This window comes from Oncorhynchus nerka, linkage group LG22 (genome assembly GCF_034236695.1).
Source record: "Oncorhynchus nerka isolate Pitt River linkage group LG22, Oner_Uvic_2.0, whole genome shotgun sequence".
Lineage (NCBI taxonomy): Eukaryota > Metazoa > Chordata > Actinopteri > Salmoniformes > Salmonidae > Oncorhynchus > Oncorhynchus nerka.
The window spans coordinates 2,493,990-2,511,943 of record NC_088417.1 but is presented as its reverse complement, the minus strand read 5'-3'; the positions used below and the strand labels follow the sequence as shown (position 1 = coordinate 2,511,943).

At 48.2% G+C, this 17,954-nt stretch overlaps 1 pseudogene; it reads right to left on the bottom strand.

Annotated features, from left to right (window-relative positions):
- Positions 1-8,110: 8,110 nt before the first annotated feature.
- The window catches only part of LOC115124511 (procollagen-lysine,2-oxoglutarate 5-dioxygenase 2-like), a 133,880-nt pseudogene continuing 124,036 nt past the window's right edge, over positions 8,111-17,954 (bottom strand).

The following is a 17,954-nucleotide window of genomic DNA, read 5'->3' as shown; positions in this document are numbered from 1 at the left end:
CCTTTTCCTCCTCCAAATTCTCCCTCTTCCTCCTCCAACTTCTCCCTCTTCCTCCATCTTCTCCCTCCAGCTTCTTCCTCTTCGCCCTCTTCCTCCTCCAACTTCTCCCTCATCCTCCAACTTCTCCCTCTTCCTCCAACTTCTCCCATCGTCCTCCAACTTCTCCCTCATCCTCCAATTTCTCCTCTCGTCCTCCAACTTCTCCTCGTCCTCCAACTCCTCCAACTTCTCCCTCATCCTCCAACTTCTCCCTCTTCCTCCAACTTCTCCCTCTTCCTCCAACTTCTCCCTCTTCCTCCAACTTCTCCCTCGTCCTCCAACTTCTCCCTCGTCCTCCTCCAACTTCTCCCTCTTCCTCCAACTTCTCCCTCATCCTCCAACTTCTACCTCATCCTCCAACTTCTCCCTCATCCTCCAACTTCTCCCTCTTCCTCCAACTTCTCCCTCTTCCTCCAACTTCTCCCTCTTCCTCCAACTTCTCCCTCATCCTCCAACTTCTCCCTCATCCTCCAACTTCTCCCTCGTCCTCCAACTTCTCCCTCTTCCTCCAACTTCTCCCTAATCCTCCAACTTCTCCCTCATCCTCCAACTTCCTCAACTTCTACCTCATCCTCCAACTTCTCCCTCATCCTCCAACTTCTCCCTCTTCCTCCAACTTCTCCCTCTTCCTCCAACTTCTCCCTCTTCCTCAAACTTCTCCCTCATCCTCCAACTTCTCCCTCATCCTCCAACTTCTCCCTCATCCTCCGACTTCTCCCTCTTCCTCCGACTTCTCCCTCATCCTCCGACTTCTCCCTCATCCTCCGACTTCTCCCTCTTCCTCCAACTTCTCCCTCATCCTCCAACTTCTCCCTCGTCCTCCAACTTCTCCCTCGTCCTCCATCTTCTCCCTCTTCCTCCTCCAACTTCTCCCTCTTCCTCCTCCAACTTCTCCCTCTTCCTCCTTCAACTTCTTCCTCTTCTCCCTCTTCCTCCTACAACTTCTCCCTCTGCCTCCGACTTCTCCCTCTCCTCCAACTTCTCCCTCTTTCTCCATCTTCTCCCTCCAACTTCTTCCTCTTTGTCCTCTTCCTCCTCCAACTTCTCCCTCGTCCTCCATCTTCTCCCTCTTCCTCCTCCAACTTCTCCCTCTTCCTCCTCCAACTTCTCCCTCTTCCTCCTCCAACTTCTCCCTCGTCCTCCTCCAACTTCTCCCTCTTCCTCCTCCAAATCAAATTCTCCCTCTTCCTCCTCCAACTTCTCCCTCTTCCTCCTCCAACTTCTTCCTCTTCTCCCTTTTCCTCCTCCAAATTCTCCCTCTTCCTCCTCCAACTTCTCCCTCTTCCTCCATCTTCTCCCTCCAGCTTCTTCCTCTTCGCCCTCTTCCTCCTCCAACTTCTCCCTCGTCCTCCAACTTCTCCCTCGTCCTCCAACTTCTCCCTGGTCGTCCTCCAATTTCTCCCTCGTCGTCCTCCAACTTCTCCCTCGTCGTCCTCCAACTTCTCCCTCATCCTCCAACTTCTCCCTCTTCCTCCAACTTCTCCCTCTTCCTCCAACTTCTCCCTCTTCCTCCAACTTCTCCTTCCTCCAACTTCTCCTCGTCCTCCTCCAACTTCCTCCCTCTTCCTCCAACTTCTCCCTCGTCCTTCTCTCGTCCTCCAACTTCTCCCTCGTCCTCCAACTTCTCCCTCTTCCTCCAACTTCTCCCTCGTCCTTCTCTCGTCCTCCAACTTCTCCCTCGTCCTCCAACTTCTCCCTCTTCCTCCAACTTCTCCCTCATCCTCCAACTTCTCCCTCTTCCTCCGACTTCTCCCTCATCCTCCAACTTCTCCCTCGTCCTCCAACTTCTCCCTCGTCCTCCAACTTCTCCCTCGTCCTCCATCTTCTCCCTCTTCCTCCTCCAACTTCTCCCTCTTCCTCCTCCAACTTCTCCCTCTTCCTCCTTCAACTTCTCCCTCTGCCTCCGACTTCTCCCTCTTCCTCCATCTTCTCCCTCCAACTTCTTCCTCTTTGTCCTCTTCCTCCTCCATCTTCTCCCTCTTCTCCCTCTTCCTCCTCCAACTTCTCCCTCTTCCTCCTCCAACTTCTCCCTCGTCCTCCTCCAACTTCTCCCTCTTCCTCCTCCAAATCAAATTCTCCCTCTTCCTCCTCCAACTTCTTCCTCTTCTCCCTTTTCCTCCTCCAACTTCTCCCTCGTCCTCCTCCAACTTCTCCCTCTTCCTCCTCCAAATTCTCCCTCTTCCTCCTCCAACTTCTCCCTCTTCCTCCTCCAACTTCTCCCTCGTCCTCCATCTTCTCCCTCTTCCTCCTCCAACTTCTCCCTCTTCCTCCTCCAACTTCTCCCTCTTCCTCCTTCAACTTCTCCCTCTGCCTCCGACTTCTCCCTCTTCCTCCATCTTCTCCCTCCAACTTCTTCCTCTTTGTCCTCTTCCTCCTCCAACTTCTCCCTCGTCCTCCATCTTCTCCCTCTTCTCCCTCTTCCTCCTCCAACTTCTCCCTCTTCCTCCTCCAACTTCTCCCTCGTCCTCCTCCAACTTCTCCCTCTTCCTCCTCCAAATCAAATTCTCCCTCTTCCTCCTCCAACTTCTTCCTCTTCTCCCTTTTCCTCCTCCAACTTCTCCCTCGTCCTCCTCCAACTTCTCCCTCTTCCTCCTCCAAATTCTCCCTCTTCCTCCTCCAACTTCTCCCTCTTCCTCCTCCAACTTCTCCCTCGTCCTCCTCCAACTTCTCCCTCGTCCTCCTCCAACTTCTTCCTCCTCCAACTTCTCCCTCTTCCTCCATCTTCTCCCTCCAGCTTCTTCCTCTTCGCCCTCTTCCTCCTCCAACTTCTCCCTCGTCCTCCTCCAACTTCTTCCTCTTCTCCCTCTTCCTCCTACAACTTCTCCCTCTTCCTCCATCTTCTCCCTCCAGCTTCTTCCTCTTCGCCCTCTTCCTCCTCCAACTTCTCCCTCGTCCTCCAACTTCTCCCTCGTCCTCCAACTTCTCCCTCTTCCTCCTCCAAATTCTCCCTCTTCCTCCTCCAACTTCTCCCTCTTCCTCCATCTTCTCCTCCAGCTTCTTCCTCTTCGCCCTCTTCCTCCTCCAACTTCTCCCCTCTTCCTCAAACTTCTCCCTCGTCCTCCAACTTCTCCCTCGTCGTCCTCCAACTTCTCCCTCATCCTCCAACTTCCTCCAACTTCCCCCTCGTCCTCCAACTTCTCCCTCATCCTCCAATTTCTCCCTCGTCGTCCTCCAACTTCTCCCTCATCCTCCAACTTCTCCCTCTTCCTCCAACTTCTCCCTCGTCCTCCTCCAACTTCTTCCTCTTCTCCCTTTTCCTCCTCCAAATTCTCCCTCTTCCTCCTCCAACTTCTCCCTCTTCCTCCATCTTCTCCCTCCAGCTTCTTCCTCTTCGCCCTCTTCCTCCTCCAACTTCTCCCTCGTCCTCCAACTTCTCCCTGGTCGTCCTCCAACTTCTCCCTCATCCTCCAACTTCTCCCTCTTCCTCCAACTTCCCCATCGTCCTCCAACTTCTCCCTCATCCTCCAATTTCTCCCTCGTCGTCCTCCAACTTCTCCCTCGTCGTCCTCCAACTTCTCCCTCATCCTCCAACTTCTCCCTCTTCCTCCAACTTCTCCCTCTTCCTCCAACTTCTCCCTCTTCCTCCAACTTCTCCCTCGTCCTCCAACTTCTCCCTCGTCCTCCTCCAACTTCTCCCTCTTCCTCCAACTTCTCCCTCGTCCTTCCCTCGTCCTCCAACTTCTCCCTCGTCCTCCAACTTCTCCCTCTTCCTCCAACTTCTCCCTCATCCTCCAACTTCTCCCTCTTCCTCCGACTTCTCCCTCATCCTCCAACTTCTCCCTTGTCCTCCAACTTCTCCCTCGTCCTCCAACTTCTCCCTCGTCCTCCATCTTCTCCCTCTTCCTCCTCCAACTTCTCCCTCTTCCTCCTCCAACTTCTCCCTCTTCCTCCTTCAACTTCTCCCTCTGCCTCCGACTTCTCCCTCTTCCTCCATCTTCTCCCTCCAACTTCTTCCTCTTTGTCCTCTTCCTCCTCCAACTTCTCCCTCGTCCTCCATCTTCTCCCTCTTCCTCCTCCAACTTCTCCCTCTTCCTCCTCCAACTTCTCCCTCTTCCTCCTCCAACTTCTCCCTCGTCCTCCTCCAACTTCTCCCTCTTCCTCCTCCAAATCAAAATCTCCCTCTTCCTCCTCCAACTTCTCCCTCTTCCTCCTCCAACTTCTTCCTCTTCTCCCTTTTCCTCCTCCAACTTCTCCCTCGTCCTCCTCCTACTTCTCCCTCTTCCTCCTCCAAATTCTCCCTCTTCCTCCTCCAACTTCTCCCTCTTCCTCCTCCAACTTCTCCCTCTTCCTCCATCTTCTCCCTCCAGCTTCTTCCTCTTCGCCCTCTTCCTCCTCCAACTTCTCCCTCGTCCTCCTCCTACTTCTTCCTCTTCTCCCTCTTCCTCCTCCAACTTCTCCCTCTTCCTCCATCTTCTCCCTCCAGCTTCTTCCTCTTCGCCCTCTTCCTCCTCCAACTTCTCCCTCGTCCTCCAACTTCTCCCTCGTCCTCCAACTTCTCCCTCTTCCTCCTCCAAATTCTCCCTCTTCCTCCTCCAACTTCTCCCTCTTCCTCCATCTTCTCCCTCCAGCTTCTTCCTCTTCGCCCTCTTCCTCCTCCAACTTCTCCCTCGTCCTCAAACTTCTCCCTCGTCCTCCAACTTCTCCCTCGTCGTCCTCCAACTTCTCCCTCATCCTCCAACTTCCTCCAACTTCCCCCTCGTCCTCCAACTTCTCCCTCATCCTCCAATTTCTCCCTCGTCGTCCTCCAACTTCTCCCTCGTCCTCCAACTTCTCCCTCTTCCTCCAACTTCTCCCTCTTCCTCCAACTTCTCCCTCGTCCTCCAACTTCTCCCTCGTCCTCCTCCAACTTCTCCCTCTTCCTCCAACTTCTCCCTCATCCTCCAACTTCTCCCTCGTCCTCCAACTTCTCCCTCATCCTCCAACTTCTCCCTCGTCCTCCAACTTCTCCCTCTTCCTCCAACTTCTCCCTCATCCTCCAACTTCTCCCTCATCCTCCAACTTCTCCCTCTTCCTCCGACTTCTCCCTCATCCTCCAACTTCTCCCTCATCCTCCAACTTCTCCCTCTTCCTCCAACTTCTCCATCTTCCTCCAACTTCTCCGTCGTCCTCCAACTTCTCCCTCATCCTCCAACTTCTCCGTCTTCCTCCAACTTCTCCCTCATCCTCCAACTTCTCCCTCATCCTCCAACTTCTCCCTCGTCCTCCAACTTCTCCCTCGTCCTCCAACTTCTCCCTCTTCCTCCGACTTCTCCCTCATCCTCCAACTTCTCCCTCTTCCTCCAACTTCTCCCTCTTCCTCCAACTTCTCCGTCGTCCTCCAACTTCTCCCTCATCCTCCAACTTCTCCGTCGTCCTCCAACTTCTCCCTCATCCTCCAACTTCTCCGTCTTCCTCCAACTTCTCACTCGTTCTCCAACTTCTCCCTCGTCCTCCAACTTCTCCCTCTAACTGTGTGAAGGCTGTAGCTTGCCTTCGGGTGGTTAGCATGCATTTGTGCCCACTAATACTCTGGGTAAACTGAACTACACTGAATCTTCACTCTACACAGTGTACTGAATCTTCACTCTACACAGTGTACTGAATCTTCACTCTAAACAGTGTACTGAATCTTCACTCTACACAGTGTACTGAATCTTCACTCTACACAGTGTTCTGAATCTTCACTCTACACAGTGTACTGAATCTTCACTCTACACAGTGTACTGAATCTTCACTCTACACAGTGTACTGAATCTTCACTCTACACAGTGTAATGAATCTTCACTCTACACAGTGTTCTGAATCTTCACTCTACACAGTGTACTGAATCTTCACTCTACACAGTGTACTGAATCTTCACTCTACACAGTGTACTGAATGTTCACAGTGTACTGAATCTTCACTCTGCACAGTGTACTGAATCTTCACTCTACACAGTGCACCGAATCTTCACACTACACAGTGTACTGAATCTTCACTCTACACAGTGTTCTGAATCTTCACTCTACACAGTGTTCTGAATCTTCACTCTACACAGTGTACTGAATGTTCAGTGTACTGAATGTTCACTCTACACAGTGTACTGAATGTTCAGTGTACTGAATCTTCACTCTACACAGTGTACTGAATCTTCACTCTACACAGTGTACTGAATCTTCACTCTACACAGTGTTCTGAATCTTCACTCTACACAGTGTACTGAATCTTCACTCTACACAGTGTACTGAATCTTCACTCTACACAGTGTACTGAATGTTCACAGTGTACTGAATCTTCACTCTGCACAGTGTACTGAATCTTCACTCTACACAGTGCACCGAATCTTCACTCTACACAGTGTACTGAATCTTCACTCTACACAGTGTACTGAATCTTCACTCTACACAGTGTTCTGAATCTTCACTCTACACAGTGTTCTGAATCTTCACTCTACACAGTGTACTGAATGTTCAGTGTACTGAATCTTCACTCTACACAGTGCACCGAATCTTCACTCTACACAGTGTACTGAATCTTCACTCTACACAGTGTACTGAATCTTCACTCTACACAGTGCACTGAATGTTCACTCTACACAGTGTTCTGAATCTTCACTCTACACAGTGTACTGAATCTTCACTCTACACAGTGTACTGAATCTTCACTCTACACAGTGTACTGAATCTTCACTCTACACAGTGTACTGAATGTTCACTCTGCACAGTGTACTGAATCTTCACTCTGCACAGTGTTCTGAATCTTCACTCTACACAGTGTTCTGAATCTTCACTCTACACAGTGTACTGAATCTTCACTCTACACAGTGTACTGAATCTTCACTCTACACAGTGTACTGAATCTTCACTCTACAAAGTGTACTGAATCTTCACTCTACACAGTGTACTGAATGTTCACAGTGTACTGAATCTTCACTCTACACAGTGCTCCGAATCTTCACTCTACACAGTGTACTGAATCTTCACTCTATACAGTGTTCTGAATCTTCACTCTACACAGTGTTCTGAATCTTCACTCTACACAGTGTACTGAATGTTCAGTGTACTGAATGTTCACTCAACACAGTGTACTGAATCTTCACTCTACACAGTGTACTGAATCTTCACTCTACACAGTGTACTGAATCTTCACTCTACACAGTGTTCTGAATCTTCACTCTACACAGTGCACTAAAACTTCACTCTACACAGTGTACTGAATCTTCACTCTACACAGTGTTCTGAATCTTCACTCTACACAGTGTTCTGAATCTTCACTCTACACAGTGTACTGAATGTTCAGTGTACTGAATGTTCACTCTACACAGTGTACTGAATGTTCAGTGTACTGAATCTTCACTCTACACAGTGTTCTGAATCTTCACTCTACACAGTGTACTGAATGTTCAGTGTACTGAATGTTCACTCTACACAGTGTACTGAATGTTCAGTGTACTGAATCTTCACTCTACACAGTGCACCGAATCTTCACTCTACACAGTGTACTGAATCTTCACTCTACACAGTGTACTGAATCTATCACTCTACACAGTGTACTGAATGTTCACTCTACACAGTGTTCAGTGTACTGAATCTTCACTCTACACAGTGCACCGAATCTTCACTCTACACAGTGTACTGAATCTTCACTCTACACAGTGTTCTGAATCTTCACAGTGTACTGAACATCGACACAGAGACAGTACAGACCCCCACCCACCTCTCAATGAAGCATAGTACCACTCCCTAGCCAAACTGGGGTCATGCATTCTTCACTGCCTGTGATTGATTCTGTGTGTGTGTGTGTGTGTGTGTGTGTGTGTGTGTGTTGGTGAGGGGTGATTAAGATGAACTGTTCTTGAGAATTTTTTTTAAAATACAGTACGGGTGAACAGGCATTTCTGATGAAGTCTAAATTCCATCCACAGATTGCAATCTTTTCCTTGAAGCTATGCAGAGATAGAAGTGACAATAGAGGGGGAAACTACAAGCTGTTCGTAGCTAGAACTTCCACGTCTCCTGTTGACTATCGGGTCATCAAGGATCATTTCTCCAAAAACAAAATGCAGTTGAAGGGAAGCGAGAAGAAAAAAAAAAAATCTCTATTCACGTTTTTGTTTTTTTTGAAACATATTTTATTCCGTTTCCATCAATTTCACAATAAGTTAACTTAGGTTCAAAGTTCATTCACAAACAACTTGTAAACATCTCTAAAATGTTTCAGTTCAGGAAGGAAACGCCATCAACGCCTTATTGTCCTGTAAACAATCATGTAAACAACAATCATGTAAACAATCATGTAAACAATCATGTAAACAATCATGTCAAGGTAAAACATTTTTTGACAATATCGAACTAGAATTCCAGAATTCATATTAAATTCCGATGTCATATATTTTATTATCTCGTGTGCTAACTTACCAAAAATGTAAATATATTTCCTTGGGCATGTAGGTCATATTAACATCAGGTAACAAACTGCAACCCAAAGTTTACAAAAAGGTGTAGACAGAACATGGAAAATGGTTTCAAAACTAGACAACTTAATGTGAAACATACAAACAAGTAATTGAATTAAAACAGCTAAGACAAGCCAGGGAATGCCTGTTGGCATTAATCCTTAACACATAGATTTTTTTTTTCCTTAAGAGTTGGATCGCTGACTAATAAATAATGATTATTACAGTATAGAGTGAAGATGAAGATGAAGAAGGAACCTAAACCGCTGACTGACAGTGATGACATCACGTCCCTTCATGACACCGCACTCTGTGATGACATCACGTCCCTTCATGACACCGCACTCTGTGATGACATCACGTCCCTTCATGACACCGCACTCTGTGATGACATCACGTCCCTTCATGACACCGCACTCTGTGATGACATCACGTCCCTTCATGACACCACACTCTGTGATGACATCACGTCCCTTCATGACACCACACTCTGTTTGACAGAGAGTTTCAAATGAAGGGGATCGTCTGACTCTGGCATGACATTACCCACAATTCCTTTGTCTTTTTAAACTATTTATTTATTTATTTGTACAGTAACTGGCATCAGTAAAAATGTATAAAGTACAACATAAGGCACTTTATCATTACAAACAAAATAGATCAAATTTAAACACTATTTTTTTTTTTTACAAAAATGAAACCTGATCAAATCCTATGCTAACGTAGTGTAGAGTTCAAGGGTCGATGAAGGAGACAGCAATGTAGCGAGTTCCGTTGGTGGTGGGCAGGCCTTCGTGGAGGTGTGTCAGACGGCCTGGGTGCATGAAACTCCAGCCCTTCCTGGGAGAATCTACGGAGCAGTTATACCTGTGGAACCGACAGCCTCCACCCTGGAGATAGAGACAGAGAGAGAGAGAGAGAGAGACAGAGAGAGAGAGAGAGAGAGAGAGAGAGAGAGAGAGAGAGAGAGAGAGAGAGAGAGAAAGAGGGGGAGTAGAGATAGAGAGAGAGAGAGAGAGAGAGAGAGAGAGAGAGAGAGAGAGAGAGAGAGAGAGAGAGAGAGAGAGGGGAGTAGAGATATAGAGAAAGAGAGAGAGAGAGAGAGAGAGAGAGAGAGAGAGAGAGAGAGAGAGAGAGAGAGAGAGAGAGAGAGAGAAAGAGGGGGAGTAGAGATATAGAGAAAGAGAGAGAATGGGGGGACAGAGAGAGAGGGGGGGAGGGGGCAGCGGTGAAAGTTACCCAGTAAAATACTACTTGAGTAAAAGTCTAAAAGTATTTGATTTTAAATATACATAAGTATCAAAAGTAAATGTAACTGCTAAAAAATACTTAAGTATAGATAATTTTTAATTCCATATACAGTGAGGGAAAAGGTATTTGATCCCCTGCTGATTTGCCCACTGAGAAAGAAATGATCATTTTAATGGTTTATTTGAACAGTGAGAGACAGAACAACAAAATCCAGAAAAACGCATGTCAAAAATGTTATAAATTAATTTGCATTTTAATGAGGGAAATAAGTATTTGACCCCCTTCTCAATCAGAAAGATTTCTGCCTCCCAGGTGTGTTTTATACAGGTAACGAGCTGAGATTAGGAGCACACTCTTAAAGGGAGTGCTCCAAATCTCAGTTATTCTCTCTCACTGTTCAAATAAACCTACCAATAAAATTATAGACTGATCATTTCTTTGTCAGTGGGCAAATCAGCAGGGGATCAAACACTTTTTTCCCTCACTGTATTAAGCGAAGCAGACAGCACCATTTTCTTGTTTTAAAAATGTACAGATAGCCAGGGGCACACTCCAACAATCAGACATCATTTACAAACGATGTCATAGAACACACTCCCGGATGGCACAGTGGGCCAGTGCTCGCTGTGTTAAGAAGCAGTGCGGCTTGGTTGGGTTGTGTATCGGAGGACACATGACTTTCAACCTTCGTCTCTCCGGAGCCCGTACGGGAGTTGTAGCGATGAGACAAGATAGTAGCTACTACACTGGGGATAGAACACAACACTGTGGATAGAACAGAACACTGTGGGGATAGAACACAACACTGTCCACTAGGAGATAGAACACAACACTGTCCACTAAGAGATAGAACACAACACTGGGGATAGAACACAACACTGTGGATAGAACAGAACACTGTGGGGATAGAACACAACACTGTCCACTAGGAGATAGAACACAACACTGGGGATAGAACACAACACTGTCCAATAGGAGATAGAACAGAACACTGTCCACTAGGAGATGGAACACAACACTGGGGATAGAACACAACACTGTCCACTAGGAGATAGAACACAACACTGGGGATAGAACACAACACTGTCCACTAGGAGATAGAACAGAACACTGTCCACTAGGAGATAGAACACAACACTGTCCACTAGGAGATAGAACAGAACACTGTCCACTAGGAGATAGAACAGAACACTGTCCACTAGGAGATAGAACAGAACACTGTCCACTAGGAGATAGAACACAACACTGTCCACTAGGAGACAGAACACTGTCCACTAGGAGATAGAACACAACACTGGGGATAGAACAGAACACTGTCCACTAGGAGATAGAACACAACACTGTCCACTAGGAGATGGAACACAACACTGTCCACTAGGAGATGGAACACAACACTGTCCACTGTCACAACACTGGGAGACTAGGAGATAGAACACAACACTGTCCAGGAGATGGAACACAACACTGTCCACTAGGAGATAGAACACAACACTGTCCACTAGGAGATAGAACACAACACTGTCCACTAGGGATAGAACACAACACTGTCCACTAGGATGAACACAACACTGTCCACTAGGAGAACAGAACACTGTCCACTAGGAGATGGAACACAACACTGGGGTCCATAGAACACACTAGAACAGAGATGGAACACAACACTGTCCAGGAGATGGAACACAACACTGTGGGGATAGAACAGACCACTGTCCACTAGGAGATGGAACACAACACTGTGGGGATAGAACAGACCACTGTCCACTAGGAGATGGAACACAACACTGTAGGGATGGAACACAACACTGTCCACTAGGGATAGGTCCACTAGGAGATAGGAACACTGTCCACTAGGGACTGTCCACTGTACAGGGAGGTGCATAGGGAGGTGTATAGGGACGGAGGTGTATAGGGAGGTGTACAGGGGTGTAGGGAGGTGTATAGGGAGGTGTATAGGGAGGTGTACAGGTGGGAGGTGTATAGGAGGTGTATAGGGAGGTGTATAGGGAGGTGTACAGGGAGGTGTATAGGGAGGTGTATAGGGAGCTGTATAGGGAGGTGTATAGGGAGGTGTACAGGTGGGAGGTGTATAGGGAGGTGTATAGGGAGGTGTATAGGGAGGTGTAGGGAGGTGTATAGGTGTGTATAGGGAGGTGTATGGTGTATAGGAGGTGTAGGGTAGGGGAGGTGTATAGGGAGGTGTACAGGGAGGGAGGTGTATAGGAGGTGTATAGGGAGGTGTATAGGGAGGTGTAGGTGTATAGGGAGGTATAGGAGGTGTATAGGGAGGTGTATAGGGAGGGGGAGGTGGGAGGTGTATGGGAGGTGAGGGAGGGTATAGGGTGTATAGGGAGGTCTATAGGGAGGGAGGTGTATAGGGAGCTGTATAGGGAGGGAGGGGTATAGGGAGGTGTATAGGGGAGGGAGGTGTATAGGGAGCTGGGGAGGAGGTGTATAGGAGGGAGGTGTATAGGGAGGTGTAGGGAGTGTATAGGGAGGTGTAGGGAGGGAGGTGTGTATAGGGAGGTGTATAGGGGAGGTCTATAGGGAGGTGTATAGGAGGTGTACAGGGAGGGAGGTGTATAGGGAGGTGTATAGGAAGGGAGGTGTACAGGGAGGTGTACAGGGAGGGAGGTGTATAGAGAGATGTACAGGGAGGGAGGTGTATAGGTTCATAGGGAGGGAGGTGTATAGGGAGGGAGGTGTATAGGGAGATGTATAGGGAGGGAGGTGTATAGGGAGGGAGGTGTATAGGGAGGTGTATAGGGAGGGAGGTGTATAGGGAGGTGTATAGGGAGGGAGGTGTATAGGGAGGGAGGTGTATAGGGAGGTGTATAGGGAGGGAGGTGTATAGGGAGGTGTATAGGGAGTTGTATAGGGAGGTGTATAGGGAGGGAGGTGTATAGGGAGGGAGGTGTATAGGGAGGTGTACAGGGAGGGAGTTGTACATTTGTGTTGAGATTCAGTACAATGTTTTACCTGGAAGTCAGTTCCTTTGCTGTTGAGAGCAACGTTGATGGTGAATGTGGAGGAGTCGTGATGAGGGTCTCAGGTAGGCCTGTCTGCCGGGGGTGTATTTCACTACGAAGTTCATCACTGCATAGCCCTGTGGAGAACAGCCCAAATCACACATTTACACTGATCAAAAATATCAAACGCAACATGCAACAATTTCATAGAACGAAACCAGTCAATTTAAATAATTTCTAGGCCCTAATTTATGGCTTTCACATGACTGGGAATACAGATATGCATTTGTTGGTCACAGATATCTTAAAAAAACAAAAAAGGTATCTGGTGTGACCACCATTTGCCTCATGCAGCGCGACACATCTCCTCCACATAGAGTTGATGTGGCCTGAGGAATGTTGTCCCACTCCTCTTCAATGGCTGTGTGAAGTTCCTGGATATTGGAGGGAACTGGAACACGCTGTCGTACACGTTGATCCAGAGCATCCCAAACATGCTCAACGGGTGACATGTCTGGTGAGTATACAGGCCATGGAAGAACTGGGACCTGCTGTCATACACATCGATCCAGAGCATCCCAAACATGCTCAATGGGTGACATGTCTGGTGAGTATACAGGCCATGGAAGAACTGGGAACTTTTCAGCTTCCAGGAATTGTGTCCCGATCCTTGAGACTTGTGTTCGTGCATTATCATGCTGAAACATGAGGTGATGGTGGCAGATGAATGACACGACAATGGGCTTCAGGATCTCCTCACGGTATCTCGGTGCATTCAAATTGCCATCGATTAAATTAAATTGTGTTCGTTGTCCGTAGATTCTGCCTGCCCATACCATAACCACACCACCACCACGGGGTACTTTGTTCACAACGTTAAAATCAGCAAACCACTTGGCAGATGTCTGCCATCTGCCTGGTACAGTTGAAACTGGGATTCATCCGTGAAGTGCACACTTATCCAGCATGCCAGTGGTCATCGAAGGTGAGTATTTGGCCCACTGAAGTCGGGTTACGACGCCAAACTGCATTCAGGTCAAGACCCTGGTGAGGACGACGAGCACATAGATGAGCTTCCCTCAGATGGTTTCTGATAGTTTGTGCAGAAATTATTTGGTTGTGCAAACCCACAGTTTCATCAGCTGTCCTGGTGGCTGGTCTCAGACGATCCCGCTGGCGAAGTATCTGGATGTGGAGGTCCTGGACTGGTGTGGTTACACATGGTCTGTGGTTGTGAGGCCGGTTGGATGTACTGCTAAATGATCTAAAACAACTTTTGAGGCGGCTTGTGGTAGATAAATGAACAATAAATCATCTGGCAACAGCTCTGGTGGACATTCCTGCAGTCAGCCTACTGCACGCTCCCTCAAAACGTGAGACATCTGTGACATTGGGTTGTATGACAAAACTGCAATATATGGACAGGTGAGACCAACAAAAATCTAGTTCCTGCTCATTTTGTACAAGCCGGGCATCCTATTAGTTCTCTCATTGGACTAGAAATGGTAAAGCTGTCCTGCAGGGGAAGGGGACATTGAAATCTTCTTCAAAAGGGAATCTTTCTGGATCCACAGGCTGAACACAGTGTCTCCTCTTTGGCCTTAACGAGGAGTTTGACTGGAAACCCTTTTGATGTCTTCCACAAGCTCTTTGTCATTATCTGCTTTCTCAACGTATAAATCACTGACGCGTCGAACAATAGATCTGAAGGGGATGTTGGATAATTGCGAATAAATATACTGAAGAACTCTGTCATGCACTATGGAGGAGGGTTGACGTAACAGGTAACAGGAGGATTGACGTAACAGGAGAGTTGACGTAACAGGTAACAGGAGGGTTGATGTAAAGGAGGGTTGACGTAACAGGAGGGTTGACGTAACAGGAGGGTTGATGTAACAGGAGGGTTGATGTAACAGGAGGGTTGATGTAACAGGAGGGTTGACGTAACAGGTAACAGGACGGTTGACGTAACAGGAGGGTTGACGTAACAGGAGGGTTGACGTAACAGGAGGGTTGACGTAACAGGTAACAGGAGGGTTGATGTAACAGGAGGGTTGACTTAACAGGAGGATTGACGTAACAGGAGGGTTGACGTAACAGGAGGGTTGACGTAACAGGAGAGTTGAGGTAACAGGAGGGTTGACGTAACAGGTAACAGGAGGGTTGACGTAACAGGAGGGTTGGCGTAACAGGAGGTTGTAACAGGAGGGTTGACGTAACAGGTAACAGGAGGGTTGATGTAACAGGAGGGTTGATGTAACAGGAGGGTTGACGTAACAGGAGGGTTGAAACAGGAGGTTGACGTAACAGGAGGTTGACGTAACAGGAGGGTTGATGTAACAGGTAACAGGAGGGTTGACGTAACAGGAGGGTTGACGTAACAGGAGGTTGGTAACAGGAGGGTTGACGTTAACAGGAGGGTTGACGTAACAGGAGGGTTGACAGGAGGTTACGTAACAGGTAACAGGAGGTTGACGTAACAGGAGGGTTGACAGGAGGGTTGACGTAACAGGAGGTTGACATAACAGGAGGGTTGACTTAACAGGAGGGTTGACATAACAGGAGGGTTGACGTAACAGGTAACAGGAGGGTTGATGTAACAGGAGGGTTGATGTAACAGGAGGGTTGACGTAACAGGTAACAGGAGGGTTGATTGTAACAGGAGGGTTGATGTAACAGGAGGGTTGACGTAACAGGTAACAGGAGGTTGAGGAGGGTTGATATAACAGGAGGGTTGACGTAACAGGAGGGTTGATATAACAGGTAACAGGAGAGTTGACGTAACAGGAGGGTTGACGTAACAGGAGGGTTGACGTAACAGGAGGGTTGACGTAACAGGTAACAGGAGGGTTGATGTAACAGGAGGGTTGACGTAACAGGAGGGTTGACTTAACAGGAGGGTTGACTTAACAGGAGGGTTGACGTAACAGGTAACAGGAGGGTTGACGTAACAGGAGAGTTGACGTAACAGATAAAAGGAGGGTTGACGTAACAGGAGGGTTGACGTAACAGGTAACAGGAGGGTTGACGTAACAGGAGGGTTGACGTAACAGGAGGGTTGACGTAACAGGAGGGTTGACGTAACAGGAGGGTTGACGTAACAGGTAACAGGAGGGTTGACGTAACAGGAGGGTTGACATAACAGGAGGGTTGACTTAACAGGAGGGTTGACATAACAGGAGGGTTGATGTAACAGGAGGGTTGATGTAACAGGAGGGTTGATGTAACAGGAGGGTTGACGTAACAGGTAACAGGAGGGTTGATTGTAACAGGAGGGTTGATGTAACAGGAGGGTTGACGTAACAGGTAACAGGAGGGTTGACGTAACAGGAGGGTTGATATAACAGGAGGGTTGACGTAACAGGAGGGTTGATATAACAGGTAACAGGAGAGTTGACGTAACAGGAGGGTTGACGTAACAGGAGGGTTGACGTAACAGGAGGGTTGACGTACCAGGAGGGTTGACGTAACAGGAGGGTTGACGTAACAGGTAACAGGAGGGTTGATGTAACAGGAGGGTTGACGTAACAGGAGGGTTGACGTAACAGGAGGGTTGACTTAACAGGAGGGTTGACTTAACAGGAGGGTTGACGTAACAGGTAACAGGAGGGTTGACGTAACAGGAGAGTTGACGTAACAGATAAAAGGAGGATTGACGTAACAGGAGGGTTGACGTAACAGGAGGGTTGACGTAACAGGTAACAGGAGGGTTGACGTAACAGGAGGGTTGGAGGGTTGACGTAACAGGAGGGTTGACGTAACAGGAGGGTTGACGTAACAGGTAACAGGAGGGTTGACGTAACAGGAGGAGGGTTGACGGGTTGACACAGGAGGGTTGACGTAACAGGTAACAGGAGGGTTGATGTAACAGGAGGGTTGATGTAACAGGAGGGTTGACGTAACAGGTAACAGGAGGGTTGATTGTAACAGGAGGGTTGATGTAACAGGAGGGTTGACGTAACAGGTAACAGGAGGGTTGAGGAGGGTTGAACAGGAGGGTTGGCGTTTGACGTAACAGGAGGGTTGACGTAACAGGAGGGTTGATAACAGGAGGGTTGATGTAACAGGTAACAGGAGGGTTGACAGGAGGGTTGACGTAACAGGAGAGGGTTGAAACAGGAGGGTTGACGTAACAGGAGGGTTGACGTAACAGGTAACAGGAGGGTTGACTTAACAGGAGGGTTGACTTAACAGGAGGGTTGACGTAACAGGTAACAGGAGGGTTGACGTAACAGGAGAGTTGACGTAACAGATAAAAGGAGGGTTGACGTAACAGGAGGGTTGACGTAACAGGAGGGTTGACGTAACAGGTAACAGGAGGGTTGACGTAACAGGAGGGTTGACGTAACAGGAGGGTTGACGTAACAGGAGGGTTGACGTAACAGGAGGGTTGACTAACAGGTAACAGGAGGTTGACGTAACAGGAGGGTTGACGTAACAGGAGGGTTGACGTAACAGGAGGGTTGACGTAACAGGAGGGTTGACATAACAGGAGGGTTGACGTAACAGGTAACAGGAGGGTTGATGTAACAGGAGGGTTGACGTAACAGGAGGGTTGACGTAACAGGTAACAGGAGGGTTGACTTAACAGGAGGGTTGACTTAACAGGAGGGTTGACATAACAGGAGGGTTGACGTAACAGGAGGGTTGATGTAACAGGAGGGTTGATGTAACAGGAGGGTTGACGTAACAGGTAACAGGAGGGTTGATGTAACAGGAGGGTTGATGTAACAGGAGGGTTGACGTAACAGGTAACAGGAGAGTTGACGTAACAGGAGGGTTGATATAACAGGAGGGTTGACGTAACAGGAGGGTTGACGTAACAGGAGGGTTGATATAACAGGTAACAGGAGAGTTGATGTAACAGGAGGGTTGACGTAACAGGAGGGTTGACGTAACAGGAGGGTTGACGTAACATGAGGGTTGATATAACAGGTAACAGGAGGGTTGACGTAACAGGAGGGTTGACGTAACAGGAGGGTTGACGTAACAGGAGGGTTGACTTAACAGGAGGGTTGACGTAACAGGAGGGTTGATGTAACAGGAGGGTTGACGTAACAGGAGAGAGGGTTGACATAACAGGTAACAGGAGGGTTGACTTAACAGGAGGGTTGACGTAACAGGAGGGTTAACGTAACAGGAGGGTTGACGTAACAGGTAACAGGAGGGTTGACTTAACAGGAGGGTTGATGTAACAGGAGGGTTGACGTAACAGGAGGGTTGACGTAACAGAAGGGTTGACGTAACAGGAGGGTTGACGTAACAGGAGAGTTGACGTAACAGGA